Source organism: Dipodomys merriami, unplaced genomic scaffold (genome assembly GCF_024711535.1).
Source record: "Dipodomys merriami isolate MVZ:Mamm:240054 unplaced genomic scaffold, mDipMer1.0.p SCAF_4, whole genome shotgun sequence".
Classification (NCBI taxonomy): Eukaryota; Metazoa; Chordata; class Mammalia; order Rodentia; family Heteromyidae; genus Dipodomys; species Dipodomys merriami.
Genome location: NW_027205603.1, coordinates 42,772,078 through 42,790,654, shown reverse-complemented (window position 1 = coordinate 42,790,654; position 18,577 = coordinate 42,772,078). Strand labels below are relative to the sequence as shown.

At 38.5% G+C, this 18,577-nt stretch overlaps 1 protein-coding gene across 9 annotated transcripts in view; it reads left to right on the top strand.

Annotated features, from left to right (window-relative positions):
- Ncoa2 (nuclear receptor coactivator 2) overlaps positions 1–18,577 on the top strand; it is a 255,599-nt gene that overhangs the window by 54,834 nt on the left and 182,188 nt on the right. The window contains exon 1 of one of the 9 annotated variants that reach the window (XM_069990899.1): positions 418–479. The exons of the other annotated variants lie outside the window; for them this stretch is intronic. The gene's annotated coding sequence lies outside the window, so the exon portion shown is untranslated. Of the gene's footprint in view, positions 1–417; positions 480–18,577 lie in introns of those variants that run through there. 9 annotated transcript variants of the gene reach the window in all.

Here is an 18,577-nt window from a genome sequence, read left to right as displayed (position 1 = left end):
CTCTTATCTCCACCTAAGGAAAAGAAACTTATCAAGGGCATCTGTCACAGCCTTTGCTAGTCTATAACCTTTTCTTCTTGATAGCATACTTCTCTTACTTTGTATGATAGCTGTTCAAGTAGCCGTTGATATAAGCTATTGCTTGGTGTCTCTGACTAGGAACATTTCTTACTCTTCTTTTTCTTGTTGCCTTAAGAAATTGACACACAGGAAATATTGGTTGAAAATATTTATAAGTTGGGTTTTTTTTTGTAGAACTTCTAAACAGAGACCAAGAACTGCTTTGATGCACAGTAACCATGCTAGAAGGACAGTGAGCTAATGTGCTCATGGGATGTTGTTTCATCTATTACAAGTCATGTGACAAGTGCTACCTCTCTACCAGGTGCTGTCTTTATGGCATAATGAGGCTTCAGCTTGAAATGGGTCCAGAGGCATCCTAACAAAGCCATTGATTGGTTTTGGCCTAGCAAGCTTAGGTGTGTATATTTTCTCTTCCTCCTCTTTTTTTTTTAATTTCTTTTTGAAAATGTATTTTATTATTATAAAGATGATGTACAGAGGTGTTATAATTTCATAAGTCAGGTAATGAGTACATTTCTTTTTGGACAATGTCACCCCTTAAAATTTCTTTTTTTTTAAATTATTGTGAAAATACCGTACAGAGGGGTTACAATTACATGGGCAAGGTAATGAGTACATTTCTTATCAAGCATTTTTGCCTCCTCCTTTGTTTCCCCTTCCCATCCCTTCCCATACCCCCCCAACCCCCTAAAAACCCTCCCCCGAAAAATTTCTTTTAGGTAAAAGATTTCAATAATTTATAGTATTTAAATTTTAAGCTTAGATGTTTATTTTTGTGAATAAAGTGAGTTTATAAATGTAAGAGGCAGGGCTGGGAAGGTGGCTCAGTGTTAAGCACTTGCCTTGCATGCATGAGGCCCTGGGTTCGATTCCTCAGCACCACATAAGCAGAAAAATAAAAAGCCAGAAGTGGTGCTGTGGCTCAAGTGGTAGAGCACTAGCCTTGAGGTGAAGAGCTGAGGAACAGCATCCAGGCCCAGAGTTCAGGCCCACGACTGGACCCCCCCCCCCAAAAAAAATAAATGTAAGAAGTAAATCCCATTGTTTTTGTTTTGGCATCTGTAATATGACGATAATTAAGAGATTATGTTTTAGATTAAATTAATTTATATTAGTCATTTTAGACCAAATTACTGCTAATCTGCCAGTATATTTTTGTTGATGGTATTGGCAGTTATTAACATTATGCCATTGTTTAAAAGTCATGGTTAACCTGTTGGCCTGTCAGTAAGCTAAACATACAAAATTCCATCATGATAAAAAATTGGGAATATAAGGAACAGATGTACATGGAATACATATTAAGTAATTTGCTACCATATTTATAGGAATTAAGTTTCAGTTTGCCCTAGGGCTTGAACATGAAGCTGGATGCTGAAGTGAGCTCCTCTCCCTCTGGCTCTTCCCCTCCCTCTCCCTCTTACTCTCCCTCTCCCTCTCCCTCTCCCTCTCCCTCTCCCTCTCCCTCTTCCTTTCCCCCCTCTCCCTCTTCCTCTCCCCATCTCCCCGTCCTCCTTTCTCCCTCCTCCTCTCCCTCTCCCTCCCTTTCTCCCCCTGTCCCTTTCCCTCTCCCCTTCCCTCTCCCTCCCCCTCTCCCTTTCCATCTCCCTCTCCCTTTCCCTCTCCCTCTGCACGTGTTTTTTGAGTTAAGTGATAGAGACACTGGGTTGTTAGCCTGAAGCCCAGTGTTCATATTGCAGACCCAGAGGTTGGTTGCCTGTGGAGCTTCTATTCCAGGACCTGGATTATAAACAATGTTTCTTATTTTGTGATAGAAAATAGTTCCTTATTGATAGTGTTTTTATGTTTTTAAAGGAAAAAGGCAGCCAGTTAAGGTTCAGGTTGTTAGCCATTTCCATAATAATCAGAAATTTATGCTTTTGCAAGTAGAATAATCTTTCACTCAGGGCAATCTCAGGCTTGAACCCAAGTCTCAGTTTGCTCTTTCAATAGAGATGTTGCAAGAAGAAATAATTAATGTTTAGCAAGCACTTTGATATTCACACCCAGTGGCTGTAAACAGTTATTAAAAAGCTTGTCACACGGGTCAGAATGGCAGGTTCCATGGCATGACCAACATGAGGGCCCGAAAAGTAGGATTCTTTATAGCTTTGGATACACATGAAAATGTTCTTCTGATGAAATATTATTTTACCAGTTTGAGTGTTTCCTCATTGGTGTATAGTCAGTCCTAGAGATTCAAATTCAATCTAGGAAAGGGTGTCCTGGAGAGAGAGGCTCCTTTCAGGAGAAAACAGGCAAGCGTGTTTGTACACAAGCCATCAGTATGCGTGAGGTGGGGTGAATAGCTTGGTATGGTTGGAAGACATTTGGCCATAGCACCCTGATTCTACTGATCTTTCAGCCTCAGATGTACAATCAGCTGGCTGCACAAGCATTAAGTCATTGTTTCTTCAGCTTTTTGGTAAATCACTTTGTATCTTTTTGCTTTGCTTCTTTACAAATTGAGAGTGGATACACTGTGTGTGACTAGATGTTCTTTCAGGTCATGGATAGCAAAAAATCCCCAAACCATGTAATGGGTAGAGCAGTGGCAGAAAACCTACAGGAAGCTGGTGATGCTACATTTAGGACTTTATAGCTAAAACAAATCTAAATTATGAGTGATTCATCATTTTAATAGGATTTTGCAAGGTACTTGAAATGGGTCCAAACACTGTATGCACTTCTTTCTAGAGGTTGAGATTTTGTTACTAACTGCTCCTGTTAGTAGTTTTTGTAGCCTCTGTTTGAATAAAGCAATTCTGTAATGACTGTATCCCTTGAAAGTTGTTTACTAACTCAGGGAAGGAAGATGAGACACATTAGGTCAGTAGTTGGGTGGTTGCATTAATCTTCTAGACAAAAGTTACACTAAGTATACTTCCTTAGAAATGCTTTGAAATTTTATCTGACTGAAAAATTTCATTTCTGAATTTTAAGACAACTGAGAAGAAAACTTTACAAATCATGCATGACACATTTACAAATTCGCTGGTAAAACTCTTGGTGGAAAGCCTTTGAGGTGATTATCCCTGTGTTTCCATATGTCACACATTGCCTTTTTCCCCCTGGGGAGTGACCATATTACGTCATTTGTGATCCTTTGGAGTTGTATGAAATGATAATTTACCTTTTCAGATGTGGTTAATCTTCAGACTTTGCTCTAACGATTAACATACATGGCATGACAGGCTTAAATGCTTCCAGGTGTCACTGAAGAGCTTGGTTGCAAAATTATTCTTGGATTATCTGGCCACTGTAATTTACTACAAAACTATAGCTTTGGCATCATCAGTTGAAAGAGTATGTTAGCATTAACCCCACTTCAGGCATATTTTACATTAAATAAGTAGACTATCTACTTGAAACAGTTACGGGTTGTTTTTTCTATAATAAAATTTAGGGCTGTGTTTTGTTTTCTGCTTAATAACCAGGGTTTTGATATACATAATCCTCAGGGTTTTAGTCAGATCATGACTGTTACATGAGTGTTTGCTCCCCATTCTGTTTCCTGCTTCCTTCACCGGCGTTTATTCCAGGAAGAAGCTATTTCTTCCTCCATCCACAGTATGTCCCAGTTTCTGGGAGTAGAGTCTCCCTTTTCCTACAAAACATGATCCCATGTCACTAATGGCAGCAGTAGGTGCCTGAGACATTTAGAGGGCTTGTTCATAAAGACATCTAAGAGAAGTCATGTGCATTTCCCACTTGTTAGGTTGAGTGAGGGGGGGGGGATGGGGGGGAGGCGGCCAAGTCTTAGGTGGAGATAACAAGTGGACTGGGTTTAAAGTGAGGCAGAAAGCTGACCCTGGGGGGAGAACAGGCTGCTCTCAGTGTCCAACGTTGTTGCCCAAAGCCTTCTTCTGCCAGCCTTAGTACCTATCTTTTAACTTTGGGTCCCCATCCTGGTCTTTAGCCATTCCCAAACCTTCTCCTGTCCTTTCCTTTAACATGTCCTACATCCCCAGGCCTCCTTCAGTGGGAGACACTGCCCTCTGCAGTAAAGTTTGAGGTTACATGGACTCCCCACACCCTTAATTGGGATTCCGAATTTTCTCCTCGAATATATTTTCCTCATGTTTGGTTACCTTTTATAAAACTGTGAGAGTGCTATTGTGTCAAACATACAGAATATGGGGCAACTTAGTAGCCATGCCATTTATATGTGAACAGTGTCCCTGGTTCTAAAATATCAACCTAGGTTAGATTTTAAAAGTGTTACTATAGATTATAATGAATATTTCTGTAACTTTCTTAATCCAGAATTGGGATGAAAACTACACATAAGGCTCCACTTACCAAAGGGAAAGATAAAGATCTTTAGTCCATAGAACTTTAATTGACTTACCATCTGAGTTTTTGAAACAGCACTGAAATGATAATAGTTATAAAATAGTTATGTATTATTTTTATGTTTTTAGGTTTTTGTTACATTATGAGAAGAACGTTTTGTATGCTAGATGGAACTTAAATAAGGAAAGGTATAGATAGAAATTCTGTGCTAATTTCATTATAAAATTTTTTCTTATCTGGGCACTGGTGGCTCATGCCTGTAAAGGTCACTACTCAGGAAACAGATCTAAGGATCAGAGTAGGAAAATATGTGAGACTCTTACCCAATAAACTACCATAAAAAGTTGGAAGTTGGGCTGGGAATGTGGCTTAGTGGTAGAGTGCTTGTCTAGCATGCTTGAAACCCTGGGTTCAATTCCTCAGTGTCACATAAACAGAAAAGGCCGGAAGTATAGCACTAGCCTTGAGCAAAAGAAGCTCAGGGACAGTGCCCATACCCTGAGTTCAAACCCCAGGACTGGCAAAAATAATAAAAGTTGAAAGTGGAGCTCTGGCTTAAATAATAGAGTGCTAGCCTTGATCACAAAAGCTCAGGGACAGTGGCTAGGCTGTTCAAGCCTCAAGACTAGCACAGAAACTTAAAAGATTATTGGAATAAACTTTAGTTGTACTAATAACTTTTTTCCCTTGGAAGTTGTTTATTGACCTATGGAGTTATAACTATAGGCATTGCTAATGTATTTGCAGTGACTGTTGAAATAATTCAGAGTTATTGACCATTGGAGGATACTAAATATTTACTTTTTCTGCTTTGTGCTTGTAGTGAAATAGAATATAAGTTAATGTTTAATGGCATGGAGGCTGCTTATTTGTGAAATACTGTCTTCATGTGATCTATTCAGTGGTATAGTTTATGTTTTCAATGGGTTAAACAGTGTATTTGAAACCTACATTATATAACTTTTGCTGTAGGACTACAACATATTGTAGAGGAGATTTTCAAACTATGAAGGTAATTTGTGTTTATGTGAAACTACCAGTTGAGAAATCTAGGAAGGAACCTTTGTTTAAACAACTTGAATTCAACAATAAATGTAACTAAGAATAAAATAATAAATAATATGTTTCAGCATACCAGCTCTATTTTATAACTTCTGAGTGGTTTAAGGTTGGCAGTAATTCATCATTTGGGAATCTGTGACAAACTCCTTAGCTTGGTATTAGGGTATAATGAAAAATGGGTTTGTAATTATAGAGTCAGAAAAAAAAAAGCAAAATTATTTAGATTTCCTTAAAAAGAATGATAATACCATAAGCTGAAAATATCTTAGCATGAAAGTAAGCTGGTTGCTGGTGGCACATACCGGTAATCCTGGCTATATAGAAGGCTGATATGTGAGGGTCACAGTTCAAAGCTAGCCTTTGCAGGAAAGTCTGTGAGACTCTTATCTTTTGTTAACCACCAACCCCCCCCCCCAAAAAAAAAAAAAGCCAGAAGTGGAGCTCTTGCTTAAGTAGTAGAGTGCCAGCCTTGAGCAGGACAAAGCTTATGGATAGTAAGTACCCAGGCCCTGAGTTCAAGCAAAAAAAAAAAAGTATATATATATATATATATATATATATATATATATATATATGTATGTATGTATATATATATATATATATTTGGGTGGGTGTGGATGTGTGTAAACATTAGGGTGAACTGAAAGCAGTTCTTTCATGTTTTAAACTTTTAGGAAAATAATTAGGTTAGTTTGAATTTTCTGAAAACTACAAAATTGACTTACACAAACTATTTTTCTGCAAACCCTAAAAAACTATAACATTAGAGTTTGTTGTTTTATTTTGCTGGTTTCTATTACATTAATTTTCATGATCCTGAAATTGACCACATTAGTAAGTGGTATTAATTTTAAAGAATCTAGATATTTAAAATTTTAAAACTACAAGAAACTTTAATGCCATTTGTGTGTCAGAACACATAAATCATTTAGGCATTTTGGGTGGGTTGAATTATTACTTACCCATATGATTTATTTCCTGTGAAGTTTTAGGTGTATTACAAAGTTTTGTGGTAAAGATAAAATTTTAAAATATTTCAAATCCATAAAAGTATTTTAAAAAGTATTTTAATTTTTTAATGGAAAGGAAACTCAAGAAAAATTTTAAAAGTCATATTCAAATGTTACTGTTACAGAAAAAAGAGGGATCTGATTTGAGTAAAAAGTCTTTATGTGATTCAAATGTAGCGTTTGCACGAAATGCATGCTTGTGACAGAAAATATGGTATTGAATATGTATTATGTAAGTGGAAGGCATTGAGTATTGGAAAATTCAGCCTAAATTCATTACTTAATTCCTCCTATATTTGTCAGTATTGTCGAAAGTCATGTAGCATAGTCCTCATAACTTTTTGTACAGAAATTACAATTAGCTAATTGAGTATTAATAAGTAGGGAGCTAGCAAATAATATTTTTAGTAAAGAGAAACATTCATGAGCAATATATTTTAAAAAAATAAGCAACAGAATTTTTGGTAATTATAAAGCAGTTAAGGTACTATTTTCTGTAGACATACATCATTGCAAGACTATTTTTACTAACTTCTTTGTTAATGGATAATTAAATATTTGTGTGTGTGTATAAGTGTAAATTAAGTATGAGAATGAAAACAGAAGTTGTTTGAAGCTGAACGTGTAACTCAGTGGTAGAGCACTTGCCTACCATGTTCAAAGCCCTGGGTTCAATTACCAATACCAAATTCATAAAAAATGGTTTGGACATCAGAACTTTAGTGATTGTGTCTTTATAATCCCCCCACCTCAGTTTTATAGAACTTAAAGGAATTACCCATTTATTTCTTTTACATCAACTTTTGAAAAGAAAAGTGCTGATTATGAGTACATTGTTTTCAGTGTTTTATTGTTGGTAACTCAGCTACAGAAAACAGCAATACCATGAAGATAGCTTAGAAATTTCCCTGGTTTTACAGATGGCACACAGATGTTAGGTAACTTTAACTTCCTTTTGTTTTCACAGTTAGTATGTGAAGATCCCCTACTCAAATTTTGTAATTGATTCTGGGTGTGGTGGCTCACACTTGTAATCCTAGCTACTCAGGAGGTAGAGATCTGAGGGTCACAGTTCAAAGCCAGCCCAGATAGGAAAGTTGGTCAGCTCTTACCTCCAATTAAACACCAAAGAAAGAAAAGAAAAAAGCTGGAAGTGGAGCTGTGCCTCAAGAGTGCTAGCCCTGAGGAAAACAAAAAACAGAAAACCTCAGGAACAGTGCCTTTGCCCTGAGTTCAAGGCCCCAAGGACTGCATAGGTGCACATGTGTGTGTGTGCTCACAAACTCGCTCATTTTGTGATTTGAATGGCTGGGCATGGTAGTTTACACCTGTAGTCCTAAGCTACTTGGTATGTGGAGATCAAGAGAATTGTAGTAAAAAGTTCACAAGTTCTCCAGGAGTGGTAGTGCATGCCTGTCATCTCAGCTATGGCAAGAAGAATAAATAGGAAGATTGTAGTCCAGGCTAGCCTGGGCAGAAGGTGAAACCAGCCAGAGCAAAAGGACAAGAGGCATAGCTCAAGCTGTAGGCAACTGGTCTAGCGAGCACAGAGCTCTGAGTTCAAACCCTAGTACTGATCCCACCCACCAAAAAATTGTAATGTGTTTCCAACTTGTGGTTTTAACTACTATCTTCTGCTGCCTATTCCAGATCTCTCTGGGAAGGACAATTTCAAATTATTTTCTGAGTCAGACCCTTCTTTCAATGTTAGACCAGGCCCTTGGGAGGAATATGTTGGCTAAAGTGACTTGCAACAGTTGGTCTCTTCTTAGTGTTTGAGGGATAGGCAGTGTGGCAGCTTCTGAGTGATTTTGATCTAACTTGTTGAGCAGTTGTTGACAAAAAATTCTGCAGTGGAGATTTTCCTATACTCAGCATGAATTCTGTCCTCCTGGTTTTTGGATCTAGGAATAAGACACACAAAATACTTTAGTTTGTATCTGGAATCTCTCCAGAGGCCCATATGTCCCCAGCTTGGTACCCAGCTTGTTGGAACTTTGAGAGATGGTCCTGTGGGAAATCTTCTATTCACTAGGATGTATTATTTGTTGTGGGCCCCACCCCTATTTTTTTCTCCTATCTTATATCCTCTTCTGGAGATACCAACTTAGTTTCCCACCATTGGGCACAATAGCCAAAGGTGGATGAGTGGGTAAGTGTTCAATACCCGTTTTTTTTCCTTCCAGCCTTAAAAAAGAACAAAACTTGACATTTCATGACATGGATAAACTTAATAAATCAGTCATAAAAAGATGACAAAGTACTATATGATTCTACTTCCAGAAATACCTAGGGAAGTCAGATTTGTAGGGACAGAAAGTAGAAAATGATTGTTAGGGACTGGGAGTAGTGTATAGGATGTAATATAGGGTGTTGTTTAATACTGAGTTTCAATATTGCAAGATGAAAATAGTTCTGGACATGGGTTGCATAACAATGCAAATGTACTTAATAGTATTGAACTTCACACTTAAAAATAGTGAGACAGGCTAGATGCCAGTAGCTCATGCCTATAATCCTAGCTACTCAGGAGGCTGAGATCTGAAGATCGTGGTTCAAAGTCAGCCCAGGCAAGAAAGTCTGTGAAACTCTTATCTCCAATAAACTACTCAGAAAAAGCCAGAAGTGGCACTAGCCATGAGGCACTAGTGGTAGAACACTAGCTTTTAGCAAAAGAAGCTCAGGGATAGTGGTTAGGCCCAGAGTTCAAGCCCCAGAATCAGCACGCACACACACATGCACATGCACACACACACACACACACACACACACACACACACACACACACACACATGGTGATATGATTACTTAGGGACAAACACACACACACACACACACACACACACACACGGTGATATGATTACTTAGGGACAAACACACACACACACACACACACACACACACACACGGTGATATGATTACTTAGGGACAGTAGTTAGGCCCAAACACACACACACACACACACACACACACACACACACACACACACACACACGGTGATATGATTACTTAGGGACAAACACACACACACACACACACACACACACACACACACACACGATGATATGATTACTTAGGGACAGTGGTTAGGCCCAGAGTTCAAGCCCCAGAATCAGCATGCGCGCGTGGGCGCACACACATACACATACACACACAATGATATGATTACTTAGGGACAGTGGTTGGGCCCAGAGTTCAAGCCCCAGAAGCAGCGTGTGCGCGCGCGCGCGCACACACACACACACACACACACACACACACACAGTGATATGATTACTTATTTTAATCACATAAATAAAAACCCAACTCAGATCCTTCAGTATCAGTACTGCTTTAACTGATAGTCAGATACTTGTAGGTAGCAGTTGACTCTGCCATGGCTGAGAACACCCAGCTCAGCTCTGCTTTCTAGTAACAGACATGATGCCCGTGTGAATGTGTTTATATCAACTTACATTGATTCTGGAAGTTGGAGATAGTGCAAAGCAAGTATGGATGGGGGCCAGTGTGGGCAGAGATCAAGGAGACAGAATGAATGGGATGTGTCTAGTGTGGCTGAGAATGCAATCATAGTTTATATAAGTCGAGATAGTTGATATGACCCAAGCCAAATAACTAATGCTGTTATCAGTCTCATTCTCTTTCTCTCTTTTCTTTCTCTTTTTCCCTGTCTCTAAGTCTTGATAATCCAAGTTATGTCAGCGTGCTTACATTCATTTTGCAGCCATGCATCAGTTTTAGAGTATTTGATGGCTTCCACCAAGCATCTATATCCATTCCAGTTACAAGTCATATCAAAGAAACAACTATATTAGGAGTTATTAGCAGTGATATAAAGATTAAGCCAGAATTCCTTATCCTTAAGAATTTCACGGTCAAATAGGAAAGATAAGAAGCATGACTAATATATCTCAAATATAAAACAGATTCTCATAAGCAATATAAAGGACATTTTGTGGAAGCATAGTGATTTGATAGGTTCGTGATGTAGTAGGAGTAGAACCTTGAAAGACTGTGGAAGTATGCTAGGTAGGTAGAGATGAGGCCTGGGGTAAATACATGACAATGATAGATATGGGAAGGCAAAAAAAGCTCCTTGTTTTCAGAGACTAGGATGCTTTTATTTTTACAGCTTTTTTAAAAAGTATTTTTTGTAGTACCGGGGATTGAAGTTGACCTTGTACTTGTTCAACCTCCTTGTTTTGTTGGTGTTGTACCACTTGAGCCATATCACCAGTCTTGGTTTTACACCTTGAATATCCTTTATATGAAATATTTGGGAGCAGAGGTGTTTTGGATATTGGAATATATGTCACACACATAATTGCAGGTATGGGACACAAGTTGAAACATAAAATTCATTGTATTTTTTATATGCATACATTGCCTGAAGGTAATTTTGTACAATATTTTAAATAATTGTGTGCATGAAAAAAAATTTCAGGGTGTGAAATTTTGTACTTGAGATAATATTGGCACTCAAAACTTTGGGGTTTTGGAGTATTTTGGGTTTTCAGATTAAATATGTTCAACTGTTAGTAAGAATAAAGCAGCAAAGGAGTTTGGAACTAGGTTACAGAAAAATGTGAATGTCTTGTTAAAAGAATTTGACTTGCATCCTGCAGGCCTCTGTAAATTGCTCAGTTTTAAAGTGTAGGAATGGTGTTTAGTTGATGCCAATGGGTTAGGCTACCATCTGTGGTATTAGTTAACAGGAGGGCTGATTGGTTTATTTGGGACTATGGAGGCTCATTTGGGTCTTTGGTGTCCATCTGAAGAAGAAAATGAGCTTAGAGAGTAAATAAGAACAATTAGGCTTGGAAAGAGAGAATTGACCTGAATTGTAAGCAATTGACTGAAGGTAAGAAGGATGGGAGGTAGGCAGGAAAATAAGCATTTACTAGTATATTTAGCCCATGGTAGTGTAACTGGCCAGTCTGCCCTTTCCTAGAAAATAAATATCTTCGTATTTTTTCAGAGCAGCTTAGGGGAAGCTAGCTTGACAAGATACTGAGAATCCTGGATGCCAGTTAGGGCTATTGAATTGACAAGTGAGGTTTATGGTCACCCCCAACATGTACTGGCTTTGTGGCTGTGTCCACAGATGTGCCACAGGGCCCTGGTTCTCAGTGCCTTAGCATATGCTTGTAAATTGTAAAACCTGTGACATTTTCAGAGTCTGTATGAGTTTTTTGCTGTTGATGGGTGTGTGAACCATGTCTGAAGGACACTAACTAAAGAAATTAATCGGGAGATTATCCCTAGTGACATTAGGGCAGAACTATTGCTGTTCTTGGGCCAGGGCCCAGAATGTCCCCTGTGGCAGAGTTTGGAAATTCTCTGCTCTAATGGCAGTACAGAGTGGAAGGTTACCCCAAAATTATATATCAGTGAACATAAATGTTTCTGATTATTCTAGACTTGGTTCGGTTTTGATGTGAGTTAATGTATTGAAATCTGCCAATAAAGAGAGTCCTCTTTGGATGTGCCTTGTAAGCATCTGGAAAAAGACTAGTCCCATCAGCTCTTGACACAAGCTGAGGCCAAATATAGGGGTAAATTAAGAAGGGTGAAAGGAGAATTGAGTTTGGGATGAGAAATCCTGGTCTAGTTTCTTGCTTGTGAGCAAGGAGACCTGAAGGAAATTCTTCAACCTTGGTTGTTCTGGTTCCTTTGTAAAATAAAGGCTGTATTTACCTCTCAGGGCTGCTCTGTGACTTGACTGAATGACTGAGGTATAGACACTGTATTTTGTGAGTAAAACAGTTTTTCCACCTTTACTATGTAACAACCTGGTGCTTTATTCTCGTCTGTATTAAGTAACAGCACCCCAACTTTTGTACAGAATGTGTTTTTTTTTGTACTGTGGACTCCTGGAGTTTGATCTTTAAAGAACGTTCTTCAAAGAATCCCAAATCAGCTGGTGCTGGTGGTTCATGCCTGTAACCCTAGCTACTCAGGAGACTTGAGATCTGAGGATGGAGATTTGAAGCCAACCCATGCAATAAAGTCTGTGAGACTTGCCTTGAGCACTAAAGCTCAGTGACAGTGTCCAGGCCCTGAGTTCAAGCTCCAGGTCTGGTATAAAACAACAACAAAATTTTCACCTACCCTAGAAAAACAGTGACAGAGTTTGTGACTGAAATAGTAGTCAGAGGAGATTTTTTCTCTCTCTTTAGAATTGGGAACCCAGTGGGAAAATTTTAGTGAGACCAGAATTCTTAAAATAGACTTAGCAATAGAATCATATCGTAATATATTACAGTGTTATAGACTGTATTCAAGTGTAGGTGGTTTTCTTTTAATTATTAAGCATAGTCTTAAACTGGCTTCTAAATGTAAAACCATTTTAATTTACAGTGAGCTAAACTTGGCACAGCTACTCAATACTCAAACACAAGTATACTTATTTCACTGAAAAAAAATGAGTTGAACCCTTTCAAAAATTTCTAGAGATTTAAAAACTTCATGTGAGTAATTACGTTGTCCTGTTTTAGCTACAAGCCATCATGTTGGCTTCTTCCCAACCCCTTTAAATTTCAGTAACTGTTTACTATGTGCTTGTGTTTTTAGTAAAACAGTTGGTTTACTAGTCTTAAAACAGCTTCTATCATCACAGTGGTGACTGTTATTCCTCTTTTGTTTTTGAAACATTAATAAAAGAGGCCATGTAATGTGAAAAATAAAACCCTATTGCCTACAGGGAACTTTGTATCCTAACATTGACATAATTTCTATTTATGTCATAATGTATGTTATGGACATTGTATAAAACCTTAGTTTGTGCATATGAAAATTGTCTTTACTGGGTCTTTTGTTTACAATGTATTTAATTGCTGTTTCAATAGGAGATTTTGCTCCAGAAAATGTAAAGGTAATCACTTAAAGATAAACTTAAACCAGGTGTAGCAATGCATAGCTGAAATTCCCAGAGGCAGAAACAGAGTCAGAGACAGAGACAGGAGGATTTCAAGTTCAAGGTCAAGTTTTGCCTAAGTAAAGTTAGGGAGACCACATCTCAAAAACAAACACAAACGGAAAGACTGCGTGCATGGTTTGGATTAAGCCCTCTATTCATAGTGTAGCACCAAAAAATAAAGTTACTTTGTGTGTAGTCAAAATGTTATACTCCTAAAATTAATATATAGCAAAAATTAATATATAGCAATAATTGTAGACAGATTAAGGAAGGAATACAGTTACTTTTATTCATAACAGAAGGAAATGGTAAGAATGAAAAGGCCTTTGTATAATCTATAAACTTGAAGTATTCTCAAATTCTTTTTAGGATTTTTAGTAGGATTTTATGTTATATTGGGACCTAATTTTTTTGTCTTCTATCCACAAAAAGCTCCAGTACATCTTTTAATATTTTTTGAAAAACTCCTGACATTACAGAACTAAACTAAAATGTATTAATAGTCCACTCTACCTTTTTCTTTCTTTTTTTGTTTTGTGTTTTTTGGTAAGAGTTCAGATCATGGAGCCTGAACTCTGGGCCTGGGCACTGTCCCTCAGCTCTTCAGCTCAAGGCTAGCGCTCTACCACTTGAGCCACAGCGCCACTTCCAGCTTTTTTTCTTTTTTCTTATGTGGTGCTGAGGAATGGAACCCAGGGCCTCTGGCATGCAAGGCAAGCGCTCTACCACTGAGCCACCTTCCCAGCCCAGCTCTTACATTTTTCGTGACAAAAGTTTATGAGCCAATAACCGCCCCCCCATTAAGATTAAAATAAATTCAGAGACCTATAAAAGGTGGAGTAAAAATTCAAAGACTAAAATAGCCTTTTGTAATTATTTAGGTACTTTACTCTATTGCAGTACATTATCTTAGGCTTTTTCTTTGGCTGCCCTAGATCTAAAAATCAAGGTTTCAATATTGCTTGGCACATATCCCTCCACCCTGGCCCATCCCCGGCAGGGGGTCCCCTTCCCCCCCCCCCCCCTCCCTGCCACACCTCCAGTCCTGTTTTGCTTCAGGTAGGGTCTTGAATTTTCGTTCAGGAAAGGCATAGACTCTGATCCTCCTACTTATATCACAGGTGCATGACCCCCCATACGGCTTCTTGGTTTAGATGCGATCTCACTACCTTTTTGCCTCAATTCAAAAATCTATCAGATAAGCTGGGCGCTGGTGGCTCACGCCTGTAATCCTAGCTACTCAGGAGGCTGAGATCTGAGGATCGTGGTTCAAAGCCAGCCCGGGCAGGAGAGACCGTGAGACTCCTATCTCCAATAAACCACCAGAAAACCGGAAGTGGCGCTGTAGCTCAAGTGGTAGAGCGCTCGCCTTGAGCTGAAGAGCTGAGGGACAGCGCCCAGGCCCAGAGTTCAAGCCCCACGGCCGACAAAAAAAAAAAAAAAAAAAAAAAAATCTATCAGATAGATCTCTGCCTCTCAGTAGCTGTGTTTTCAGGAGTGAGCCACCACACCTAGCTATATTATTTTAAGTTAATGTTTTGGTAAGCTGATGATAGTTTTCAGATTTTTTTTCCTATTAAGGAAGCTTTATGCTGTTATCTCTATATGCAGAAATAATAAATGGTAACAATTATACTTTTGACCTTCATTGTAAGAGAAGACTAAGTCAGTGATATGTATGTAGTATGTAATGTGTGCAGAATAAATTTGCACACGTAAGAGTTTGCAATTTATAATGAAAACCTGTACACATAGGCATTTCTAGATGTCAATAAATATCCTGTGTTAGATCTATTTTCTATGCTGATTGACTTTAAGCAAATGGCAGTGCAAGAGACTTTCAAACAGATTAGCTAATTGAAAATTTTAATGTACGAGAAAAAAAATGGCTATGAACATTTTTTATTTGGGGGATGGGACATCAAGGAAGAAAGAGATTGAGACAGGGTCTCATGAAGCCAGGCTGGTGTTTTTCTGCCCTAGCCTCTCAAGTGTTAGGATGAAAGGCATACATGCTGAACTTTTTATCTGTCTAAATGTCTTAGAATTGCTTTTATTTAATCATTTTATTAGAACTTTTTTCTAAGGCTATTGTACATGGTTATACCCTTTAAGATTATATAAATACAGTTATTTTCTTATGACTGTGAATATCATAAACATGAAGTTTTGTTGTGTTCACCAGACTTTGCTCAATACTATTGTTTTGTATCAGATTTTGAACATGGTAGTCAAGGTTTCTACCGCTGAATCACCTTCCCAGCCCCAAGTTGGTAAAGATTTTTATCAAGGAATCCAGATGACTTTGGGAAGAAAAATATCATAAATGTCACTATTTATAGCATGTACATTGGGCTGGGAAGGTGGCTCAGTGGTAGAGTGCTTGCCTTGCATGCCTGAGGCCCTGGGTTCGATTCCCCAGCACCACATAAGCAAAAAGAAAAAAAAAAGCCGCAAGTGGAGCTGTGGCTCAAGTGGTAGAGTGCTAGCCTTGAGCTGAAGAGCTGAGGGACAGCGCCCAGGCCTAGAGTTCAGGCCCCACGACCGGACCCCCCCCCAAAAAAAATGTTATAGCATGTACATTGTCTTGTAGAAGAATTTGAACTGGATACTAGTGGCTTAGTGACTCATGCCTTTAACTCTAGCTACTCAGGAGGATGAGATGTGATGATCGTGGTTCAAGGTCAGCTTGGTCAGGAAAGTCTGTGAGATTCTTTATCTCTAGTTAACCACCAGAAAGCAAGAAATGGCTCTGTGGCCCAAGTGGTAGAACATGAGCCTTGAGCAAAAAAGATGCGTGGTTGCACTGAGGCCCTAAGTTTAAGCCCCATTGCTGGCACCAACCTCCCCCCCCCAAAAAAAAAACAAAACAAAAACAGAAATGAGTTTTATAATTGAGAAATCAAAGGTGGTTTTGCTTTTTTTTTTTTCTATTGAAGTATGTAACATTTAGTTATAATCAGGCTTTATCTAAAATTTTATTCATTAGATCTTAGTTATTCTGCTAAAAAATCGTGGAATTGATTAGATCTTGTTTTTTCAAGTATGGTATAAGTTACACATGTTTAACTTTTGTATGTCTTAGGTACGCTGATTAGTCAGGCGGTCTCCTCTGAAACTAATGTATAATAGTGCTAAGTTGTATAACTTGCCATACCAGTTTCACAGTGTTTTTGTTTTGCTCAAAGTAGATGAAAGGTTTATTTAAGTGTGGTCATACTGGTACCACATTCCTGGTGATCTTGGTAGGTTAATGACCATCCTTTGTCATAGAAATCAGGAAATGTGGGTTGAACCTCTGGGATATGTGAAGCTGCTTTAATTAAAATGCTTCTTCCCAAATGATTGGGGATGGTTGGAAGCACTGGGTAGGTAATGTAGCTTTAAAAGTGTGTGTGTGTGTGTGTGTGTGTGTGTGTGTGTGTGTGTGTGTGTGTACACGCATGCGTGCGTGCGTGCACGCGCACACACACACACACACACACACACACGTGCCTGTGTCTACTTATTATCTATCTATCACCCAGACTATCTGTCTGCATCTTCATTCTGCTTTTTAAGTTCTCTTACTATATCAGTGTTTAGTTGTAGTGTTTACTATGTGCTTGTTTTCTCTAGTAAGACTAAAAGCCACTTAGGACTTTCTAGTTATTAGGTTTTTGTTTTACTTGGAGTGTTTTTTGTTTGTTGTGAAGAGGGTCATATTATGAGATTGTACTGCTATTTTGTTTAGATGGTTGGATTTTAACTGAGTTAACGTGGTCAGTATTGTGATTTCTGCTATTATTTTTTAATTAAAGAGGATCAATTGGAAAAGTTGCTTGAAATATTTAAAAATACAATTAAGGCAGTTTGGGAACGCAGAAAGGATGTTTTTCAGACTGTTCAAGTGGATTGCATTATATTATGGATATTGTGAAAATGTGAGGGTGTTTCACAAGGATTTCAGAGAAGAGACATATTATAGTTTTTCTTTCTGTTGACTAGTCTTTTTCTAGAATACATTCCTTAAGTTATGCCATCATTGAAAAAGCAGATGAACAAAAGGTAAGCTTGTTGCTCTGGTAAGGAGTGTTCATTTGAAGACTTCCCTTTGCTAGTGTGGTAAGGAAAGAGGTGACGTGAGCAGAACATACTTATTTTATTTATTTATTCCTGAAGCCAACTTCAAATTGAAGTTAGGCCAGCAAAGCTCAAGTGGAGGCAATGGGTTGGTTAGTTACTGGTAAAAAGCTGTTGGCAGGAGTGAGGGAGTTATTCATTGTCCTGTCCAAGAGCAATCTCTGGAGAAGCCTAGTAAATATGTTATTTATTAGAACCACAGTAAGGTAGCTTTGGTTATTTATTTATTTATTCTATTTTAGTCTTTTGTAAATTAGTATTTAAGGATCATTGTCAATAAGAGTAGGTCTAAAACAAGGAAAAGCTAAATACAAATCACCTTTCTTATTCTACTCTTTATACATCTGGCTGATTGGAACGGTTGGGAAAGATGTTCCAGCTACCAATTCTAGAGTAGATTAGGATTGAAGCCTAATAATAGACAGTCACTTTTGTGCTTAAAATCTTCAACATTGAATCACTAGAGGCTATTGCCACAATAAGTCTCTTCCTAAGTGACTCTTTAAGAAAGTTACAATTTGCTATGGGTTTTCCTCACACACTTCTCTGTTACGTATGAAGTGTAAGGCATGGCCTTTAAATTACTTTAAGCTACCTGGATGATTCTGTGACTCACAGCTGGCGTGCGTGCGTGCGTGCGTGCGTGCGTGCGTGCGTGCGTGTGTGTGTGTGTGTGTGTGGAGGGATGGTGGGAGGGAGAGAATTTACTCATTTTCCATGGCTTTATTTGAATCAGTGTTATTGCTGTCAGTATTTTAAAACACCATTAGAGAAATGGCTATACCTATCTATATGTATGTGTGTTCATATGCGCAGACTCACAGTATGTGTTTCAAGGGCAAGGCTACTGTGAAAATAGAATTGTTCCCGAAGTGTATCTCAGGTAGGAGGAAGCATTGAGAAAGTATCATTAGGATGTAGGAGTTTCGGTGGAAGTCTGTTAAACCTTAACCTGGTGTTAGGCTTGTCTTGCCAGTTGTGGGCAGGTGAGGAGCAGTCCAGGCTGTTTTCCCAATGGCTTCATTTGACCTGCCTTCTGCAGAATGAAAAGAGCAGAGGGCTGCTTACAGTGTTCTTGTAGTGG